Source organism: Cotesia glomerata, linkage group LG8, assembly GCF_020080835.1.
Source record: "Cotesia glomerata isolate CgM1 linkage group LG8, MPM_Cglom_v2.3, whole genome shotgun sequence".
Lineage (NCBI taxonomy): Eukaryota > Metazoa > Arthropoda > Insecta > Hymenoptera > Braconidae > Cotesia > Cotesia glomerata.
The window spans coordinates 7,604,702-7,614,510 of record NC_058165.1 but is presented as its reverse complement, the minus strand read 5'-3'; the positions used below and the strand labels follow the sequence as shown (position 1 = coordinate 7,614,510).

Below are 9,809 nucleotides of genomic sequence, written 5' to 3'. Positions count from 1 at the left end.
CCTCCACTCTCTCTCCCTGTAAGATAAGCTCTCAGCTCTGGTTCCGGTTCCAGGAACAGTGATTAAAAATCCTGGTGGCGCCCTTTTGTTTATTAATTAGATTTCATTTTGTTTATCATTTTAATTAATTTAATTTAAGGGACCAAATGCGCAGCTAATAAAACTGTTTTAATCAATATTCAAGAAATGATATTGTATCTTTTTAACTAAGATATTTTAGTTTTTACAAGTCATCGACTGTTAGCTTATGCTAAAGTAAGCACGACTATTATTATTTTGTAAAGTAACATTTAACAATCATTCTTCTATAAATATTTTCAATAAAAAAATCAAATTGAATTTGTTTTTCATGTTTATTAATGAAACAAAAACTTAAAAATACAAATGTTATTAACAAAAGTAATGTTTAAAAAATAAAAATCGGAGTGATTGATATTTTTTTTTTTTTAATGTCTAAAGAGTATTTAACGAAAAAAAAAGTAAATTAATACAGAATATAAATCGATGATCTTCTTCGTTAGCCTCTTATTTTTTTTTTGTTTGTCGATTATCTGGAAGGACTTGTGGACACTGTGAACCTAACATAACAAAAACGAGAAATTTATCAAACAATTATAAAAATAATTCTATAAGACAGTCTTTAGTAGATTTGGAAGAATGTAAGTTTTTCAATAAAAGTTGAAATAACTTGATAAAAAACCATAAAATAACTTCTTGTCAAAATTTTAATATTTATTTTTCTATAAAAGTATATTTCAATGATTATGAAAATTATGAAAAAAATTAATTAATTTTTTAACTTACTTAATATCTCCAGTGTTTGAATTGTAGGAATACTTCTCAATCGATTTTTCTCGATTTATCAAAGTCAGTGTATGGGCTGTAAAAGATTTACCTAAAGTTGATTAATTAAATTTCAAGAATAACAATACAGAATATGTTTTGTTTAAATTAAAAGATTCTTTCAAACGTATTTTATTATAATTATGATCAAAAATAAAATGTGTACAGGGTTAATTTTATAAAACAGCATTTTTGGAGTATATCAATAAAAATTATTTTTAGAAAAATTAGTTGATTTTTCGAAATTTTAACTAATGTACTTTAATTTTCCAAAACAAATATTATTCATATCTTACCGACTATTATCTTATGAGCATGTAAAATATTCAATTTGTAAGTCATTCAAATTTATAAAATATTTTATGTTACTTACAAAGATGGATTATAATAACCGCGGAATGAATATCCTCCTGATGGATCTTCACGTCTTCTTAAAAATAATTAGGAAAACGGTTGACCCTGAAGGCCATTCCTGCAACTTTCCGCTAATTCCATACCTGGGCGCTTAAAAGTTCACTTATAATGTTCTTGGGCTTTTCGAGTTCGAAAATACAACTCATGTATTATTTTGAGCTCAAAGAGATAGCTTTTCTATGCTTTTGAGCTTTTCGAGCTCAAAAGTCCGATAGAAATTTCATAAAACACTATTTTATGAATTTTCAAACCACAATAACTTTTAGATGAATCAACCGATTTTCATGCGGTTGGCGGCACTTGATGCAGTTTTGAGCTCTATGAAAAATTTGAAACAAAAAAATTAATCTAGTGAAAAATTTCGGAGTTATTACAAAAAAACACATTTGTCGATTTTTTTCGACAACGATATCTCACGAACGCATCGACCGATTCTGACTCACTTGGTGACGATCGATGCGGGTTTTCAAGGTTAAGAGCTGATTAGCTTTTGAAGTCGAACGGTTCAGCCAATTCGGAGATATTTTGAAAAAATGAAAAAAAAAAAAAAAACTTTTTTTCTCCCTTTTTTTTTTATTTTTTTTGCAATTTCTCGAAATCTACTGGTCAATTTAAAAATAACACACACACACACACACACGCGGAAAAAACGATATTTAACTGGTTTCCGTGTTGGACGGAACCTAGTTCCATCTATAGTGAAAATTATTTACAAATGGTTACTACTTCTATGGAGATTGTAGTTGGTACAGTTTTCGTTTATTTCAGTTCAATCCGAGATGGGACTCAGAGCCATCTGAGATTTATTTGTCTCAGATGGTTGTCAGTACCACGCGCATGCTCGTCAGTCCCATCTTACATAGAAGTGGCGTCCATTTGGAATTTAACTAGAATCTATCTGCAGATAGTACCTATTTTTACATTATCATTTTCAAGTGCATTTTGCAATCAAATATATATGAATAATATGAATGAATAATAAGTATATTATAATGAATAATACAGATTATAATTTCATTCCAAATCAAAAAACTAATTCTTAATAAGTTTAAAAAAAAAAAATAAATTAAAAAAAAATTTTAATTTAAAATAAAAAAATTAAAATTAAACTTAAAAAATTAAAAAAAACATTTTTTATTCTAGTGTGGTACTATTTTTTAAAATAAGATGAAGATTGGTATTCATCAACATCTTATTTTAAAAAATAGTACCACTGAAATTAAATTTTTTTTTTTAATTTTTTAATTTTAATTTTAATTTTTTAATTTTAAATAAAAATTTTTTTTTTAAACTTATTAAGGATTAGTTTTTTGATTTGGAATAAAATTATAATCTGTATTATTCATTATAATATACTTATTATTCATTCATATTATTCATATATATTTGATTGCAAAATGCACTTGAAAATGATAATGTAAAAATAGGTACTATCTGCAGATAGATTCTAGTTAAATTCCAAATGGACGCTACTTCTATGTAAGATGGGACTGACGAGCATGCGCGTGGTACTGGCAACCATCTGAGACAAGTAAATCTCAGATGGCTCTGAGCCCCATCGTATACGTTCCTATACATCCTATACGTTGTATGTTATATTATCAATATTAATTAATAATGGTCTTTGAAAATAATAAATTCTATTTAAAATTAGTTAAATTCACTGGCACAAACTATAGCGACCCAGATTTTTAGATCCTGACTTTTTTCTTATGAAGAAAGTGACATGCCACAGACTAAATAATTCGAGAATCCATGGTAATCCTTCTATAGATAGGAAATTACAGTTAGAAAAAGATATTTCACAGCTTGCACCTATACCCGCCAGGGTGCGCTAGAATTATTTCTACATAAAACGTAGCTTCAAGAGGATAGTTTGTTATAAAAAATGCATCCAACGCGAGATTTAAATTGATACCAATTGTCAATTTTTATTATAATTACAAAAAATACTAAAATCCGAACAAAAACAGCTTCACTGTAAAAAATCGCGCCAAGTCTACGTTCATAAGACTTATAAGAAAAAAAAATTTTTTTTTCTTTACAAAAAAAAAATAAAATCAAAATATTAAAAAATCCAAGTAACCGATATGATTGTATATAAATTTCGGAAATTAAAAAACATTTTGTTATAAATTTAAAAATTAAAGAAATAATTTTGGAACGTACTTGGTGTGCGTCATTGTGTATGTCAAATTTTTTTTCAGTCTTAGTAGATAGATTTTACGAATTTTATAAAAAGTAAAATATTTTCCAACCACGCACACTAAATACGTTCCAAAATTATTTCTTTAATTTTTGAATTTACAACAAAATGTTTTTTAATTTACGAAAATTATATACAATCATGTCGGTTACTTGGATTTTTTAATATTTTGATTTTATTTTTTTTTGTAAAGAAAAAAAAATTTTTTTTTCTTATAAGTCTTATGAACGTAGACTTGGCGCGATTTTTTACAGTGAAGCTGTTTTTGTTCGGATTACACATCTAGGGCAGTAAAATAAGAAATGTCTCAGATCATGTGTAATTGTTGTCCGAGGCGAAGCCGAGGTCAATAAATATGTGATCTGAGACTTTCTTATTTACTGCCCGTGGTGTGTATACTATTTTTCTCCTCGACAGAGGCGGAAAACGGCATTTTCGTTTAGCGCAACGGGACGAAAGTTGACGCTTTCCGCCCGGAGGTGAGAAAACATTATTACTTGTTAAAAAATGAAAATGATGGATCCACGTTGACCTGTTTGTCTTAGTGAAACTAATCGTTTCCTAACATAACAGTTTATTCTTTAGAATATCAAAATAGAATTTTACGTAAGAAAGGAGAGGGGGGGGGGTTCAAGAAATCTTACGTATACTTACATGGGGGTAGGGGTGGGGGGTCAAAAGTCACCAAAATTGTCCTTACGTAATTAATGAATGGCCCCTAGCGGGAAGTTAAAAATACATTTTAATACATAAAAAAATACAATACATAATAATATTGATCACGAATGTCAAATTTTAAAATAAATAAAATTTCTCTTGAAAAATAACAATTTTTTTTAAATTATTACTTACTCATTAGAAGAGAGACCTGCGGGATCATATACTTTAGAATAACTGTCGTCTCGGTAATGACCATAATCAGGCTGAACATAGTCCGAAGGATGAGGAAGGTTTTTGAAATCTAAATAACTTTATTAATTTTTTATATTCAGTAAAATTAGATTCTATGTGATTTCAGAGTAATCTTATTTAAAAAAAAATTCGGACGACGATTGACCCTGAAGACTATCCCTGCAACTTCCCGCTCATTTTGTACTTAAGCGCTTAAAATTACACATTACGTTTTTGAGCTTTTCGAGCTCAAAAATATGATTTTTGTGTCATTTTGAGCTCTTCGAGCTTAAAACTCTAATAGTAGTTTAATAAAACACAATTTTTTGAATTTTCAAACGGCAATAACTTTTGAATGAATGAACCGATTTTCAAGCGGTTGAGGGCATCCGACGCAGTTTCTAAAGCACCATGAAGAATGTTCAAGTTTTAATCGATCGATCCAGAAATTTCGAAGTAATCCCGAAAAAACACTTTTTTCGGTTTTCTTTCGACAACGATAACTCATGAACGAATCAACCGATTTTGACCGGGCTTGCGGTGATTGACGTGGTTTTTTGATCTTAAGAGCTGATTAGATTTTGGAATTGATCGGTAGAGCCGTTTAAAAGTTATTCCAAAAAAACCACATTAAAAAAAAATTTTTTTGTTGTTTTTTTGAGTTTTCTCAAAATTCACCCGTTTGAATCGATTCAAAGTGTATTCAAAATCTAAGTTTAGTCAAGCCCTTTCGAATGACTTCAACCGCGATGGAATTGGTCAAGCCGTTCAAAAGTTATAAAAGGGTTACATCCATACATACATACCTACATACACACACACATTGTCTCGATTAAACAAAAATAAAAAGATACCCTTTTGAAACTCAACTCCTCATTTGAATAAATTTTCTCACGGAGCTTTTTTTGAAAAAATTTTATTTTTTTCTATTAAAAAAAATTTTACGTACGTACTCATTAATGTTTTTGACTAAAAAAAAATTATCAAAAAAATAACATAATTTATTTAAGGGGTTAGGGGTAGTCAAACATGAAAAAATGAGAATTTTCAATAATTTTTTTTTGTTAGCAAATCATTTTATTTTTTCAAAAAGTAATAGTATGGTATCATTACTCAATGTTTTGACTTGACTTCATGAAAATTTGAAAAAAAAAAATTAATTATTTCAAAAGTTATGACTGTTTGTGTTGACCCAATTCAAAAAAAGGTCCTTGCGGTGACCATCACAAATCCTAGAAGATTCATATAAAATCAATCGGACAAGAAAAAATAGTTTCATTAATAGATAATTTAGTGCCAGATCGATGCTTTTTTGTTTAACATTAACAAAATGGCGGCCTCAAGAAATTTTTCTCTAAATTTTAGGGAAAAAACCAACCGTTAATTGTTTATAAAAAATCAAAATTTTTTAAGAAAAAAAAATCCTTTGATCAGACACGAGATTTTTATGTTTTCCGAAAACTGTATGAGTTTCATCGAAATCTACTGGGCGGTTTTCGAGTTACAGTGGTCACCAGTTTAAAAAACATAGTTTTGAGAAAAACGCATTTAAAGTTTTACACTTCCTGCTCTCGAGCGTTCTGGAGTGCCTGAGCGTCCTTTGTTATTTGTCGAATAACTTGAAAAGTATTTGTTGGATTCACTTCAAACTTTCAGACAATATTCTTAAGATATTACACTCAAAGAAAATGCAAAAAAAATCGATTTTTTGAAAATCCTGACTACCCGTAACCCCCTAAGCAAAAATATCATTACAAATGATTTAATTTGATAATTTACTCTAATTTTCATCTACAATATTATAAATCCGAAAAAATCTATTTGCTTGATAATAAATAATTTTTCTGAAGCATGAATATTCAGTTTTTGCAGCTTAATTTTATGCTATTAAGGCTACATGAAAATCATGTTGCTGCCACAGGTCGCTCATCATCGGAGTAGCGTCGCGGTATGGTATAAGGCTCTTGTGCGTCGGGTATAGTGTTCGAGTCCCGCGTTCGACATGTTAAATTTTTAATAATTAATAATTATTCTTAAGGCGAGTGTGAGGTAAATTTAAGTGTTGTGTGTGACTAATGTATCTATCTCCATCATCTCCTTCCCCCTTGACCCATAAAATCTACCAATCAAAAAAAAAACTTCTTCATAGTAAGAAAAACCCTAAAAAGCGAAAAAAAATTACCGAAAATATAAAAAAAAATTTTTTTTATTCAAAATTTAAAAAATTTCGTCCTAAAGTCGGTACTTATATTTAAAATTTTAAAAGTAAATTTAAAAAAATAAGCATTTATTATTATTAACTTTGGCTTTATAATAAAAATAGCTAAAAACGAAGAAAGGATTCAATTTGAATCCTTCCGTGCGAATTTGGTTTCTGAATTGCTGCCTAGTTAGGTAGCCAAATTCGGACCGAATAAGGCTCAGATAGTCACTAGCAAATGTGGTTTCCAAACCACCGCCCAAGTCGGAAGCCAAGTTAAGCCCAAACTCGCGACTGCGTTACTTCCGGGACGTGAGCCAACTTTGGCTTCCTAGTTCGGCGCGAACTTGGAACGCGGCATGCCTAATTCGGAACGAACCACCACCGAACTTAAATTTCTGGTCGGGAATAACTTCCCGATTTTTGAAAATCCGAAGATTTTCTTAGCGGGAAGTTAAAAGTTTGGAAAATCCAAAAGTGCACGACTCATAATGCTCACTTAATTATAAAATAATAATAAAATAAAAAATCTGAAGAACGGTAGACCGGCAGGCCATCCCTGGAACTTGCTGCTTTTTTCAAGCTCGAAATACTCGAAAATCTTCCTATAGATTGATTTTTGAGCTCTCCAAGCTCAAAAATTCAAAAATTTTATTAAAAAAACAATTATTTAGAAATTTTTAAATCGCTATAACTTAACACTGCAAATCTCTGAACGCTTTGTTCGAATTTAATTAACTTGGCGTCATTTGACGAAATTTTTCAAGTACAAAAATTTTTTGTGAAGTCTTAAGTCGAAACATCGAAGAATTTGAAAATTATATAAAAAAAAAACGATAATTTAGAAATTTTTAAATAGCTATAACTTTCGAACGTGTCATTCAATTTTGACTTAATTGGTGGCATTCGGAGCAGTTTTATAAGTTTAAAAAAATTAGGAAAACGATTGACCCTGAAGGTCATCCCTGCAACTTTCCGCTACTTTCGTAATTGAGCGCTCAAAATTTCACTTATTACGTTTTTGAGCTCTTCGAGCTCAAAAATATAACTTTCGTGTAGTTTTGAACTCTCCGAGCTCAAAAGTTTGATACAAGTTTAATAAACTACTATTTTTTGAATTTTCAAACCGCAATAACTTTTGAATGAATGTACCGATTTTCACGCGGTTGGCGGCATTCGACGCAGTTTTTCAAATTCTATAATATATTTTCAAACACAAATAGATCAGACAAAAAATTTCGGTGTAATTAGAAAAAAACACTTTTTTTCGATTTCTTTCGCCAACGAAAACTCACGAACGAATTAACCGATTTTGACTGGCCTGGTGGCAATCGATGTGGTTTTTTGATGTTAAGAGCTGATTAGTTTTTGGATTTGATCGGTCAAGCCATTTAAAAGTTATGAGAGGTTTACCCACACACACACACACACACACACACACACACACACACACACACACACACACACACACACACACTCGGGGCAGAAGAGATACTGCTACCGGGCGCGTCTCCCCGAGCGGATGGGAGAACGCTCGCTGTCCTTGGATGACACTTAATCTCTTAGTTGATGAGGTACAGCGGGTAGGAGCCAAGCAAAATAACCAAACAAAATACGCTCCCGTGGACAAAACTCCCCTTTAATGGGTTGGTCGCACTAACTGACCTAACAAGACGATCGTTCTCTGCTGTGACCCACTGGGAGTGACGGAACCTGTATCGTAGTTTCCGACGATGCAGGCCACGGCTGATGTGAGCTTGCTCTACCGAGGTGTAAGTTGCAGCAGTGGATCAGGAGCCAGCCACTTCGGGCCTTGATCAGGAAGTACGCAGTGAGTGTAAGAGATCGGAATCTTCACCGCTCCGAGCGAGTCTAGTCCGTCCGTGTATTCCGGGACTGGCTAAGTGTCGGCTAGGCCTCAGGGAACTGGGGTAGGAGTACTATCTCCGAGGGTACACCCGTTCCTAGTTATGGCAACCCGCTCCACTCCGTACGATGCGCTGGTAAATCAAAAAAGAATGAGTAAGTTACAGGAAACAAACATGAATAGAAACAGGCTTCATGCTCAACAAGCAGCGATTGAAGCAAGCGCTGACATGAAGAGAACGCAAGCGTTGGAGCGCCTTGAGAAGCTAACCATTGAGCTGCAAGAGTTTGTCCAAACTAAGGTCAATATCCACAAGGAGATAAAGACCAAGACAACCGGTGTGGTCAATGCTCTTGGAAGATTCAAGAAACTGGACGAGGAATGGCAGTCATCACGACGCCGCATGGAAACTGAAAATGAGACGGAAGAAGCAATGGACACTGGAGCCGACGGTGACGGTGAATCTGCTGCTGAGGACAAGGGTGAAACTGACACAAGGTCTGGAAAGAGAAAGGACCGAGATTCGCCAGAGTCAACCGACAAAGTCACAAAGAAGAAGGACTTGAAAAAAAGCCCTCTCCAACGACTGGCAGGGCAGGGCGACGAACCCAAGAAGACGACTGACTGGGAAAAAGTACAGTCTAAGAAGGAGAAGAGAAGGCTAGCTAGAGAGCAACTCTCAAAACAGCCGCCGAAGGAGCCCAGGCCAGAGCCTAAGCAGAAAACCACGCAAATGGATCAGACCCGACGCACTGATCATCCGCCCGGCCGAGAAAACAAAGTATGCCGAGATTCTGCGTCGTATAAAGCAGGACGTCCCAGATGAGCAGGTTCGTTCAACTGTGGATAAGATCAACAAGACCAGAAGTGGGGACTTGTTGATCACGATTTCGAGGAAGAGCACTGACAAAGGCCAAGGTCTGCAAAGACGATCGCGGACATCCTTAAGGAGGAGGCCAAGGTGATTTGCAAGGGGCCACAGGAGACCATCGAGATCCGAGATGTCGATGACGACACGACGAAAGAGCATATTCAGACCGCTCTAAAGAGGGAAGCTGGAGAAAGTTGTGAAATCCCACTAGAGGCAATCAAGATCCGTAAAGCCTTTAGGGGTACACAGACAGCCACAGTGTCACTACCAGCAGCTGCAGCACAAAAGTTACTGGAGGGAAACTGCAAAATAAGGATAGGCTGGTCTAATTGCCGAATGAGAGCAACGAAGAGACCCATACAATGCTTCAAATGCTGGCACTTTGGGCACTTCGGATCGCAGTGCAAAAGCGAAGTCGACCGGTCTAAACTCTGCATAAGGTGCGGAAAAGAAGGACACAAAATTGCTGATTGTAAAAATCCAGCTAAATGTGCACTGTGCTTTGAACGGCACGGCG

General features: G+C 33.7%; 1 long non-coding RNA gene across 1 annotated transcript; it reads right to left on the bottom strand.

Annotated features, from left to right (window-relative positions):
• Positions 1-444: 444 nt before the first annotated feature.
• Positions 445-1,473, bottom strand: LOC123270712. Its single transcript, XR_006510671.1, has 3 exons — positions 1,217-1,473; positions 805-880; positions 445-578 (listed from the first exon to the last, which is right to left on the bottom strand). It is a non-coding gene; the product is annotated as an uncharacterized LOC123270712 (long non-coding RNA).
• Positions 1,474-9,809: the final 8,336 nt, after the last annotated feature.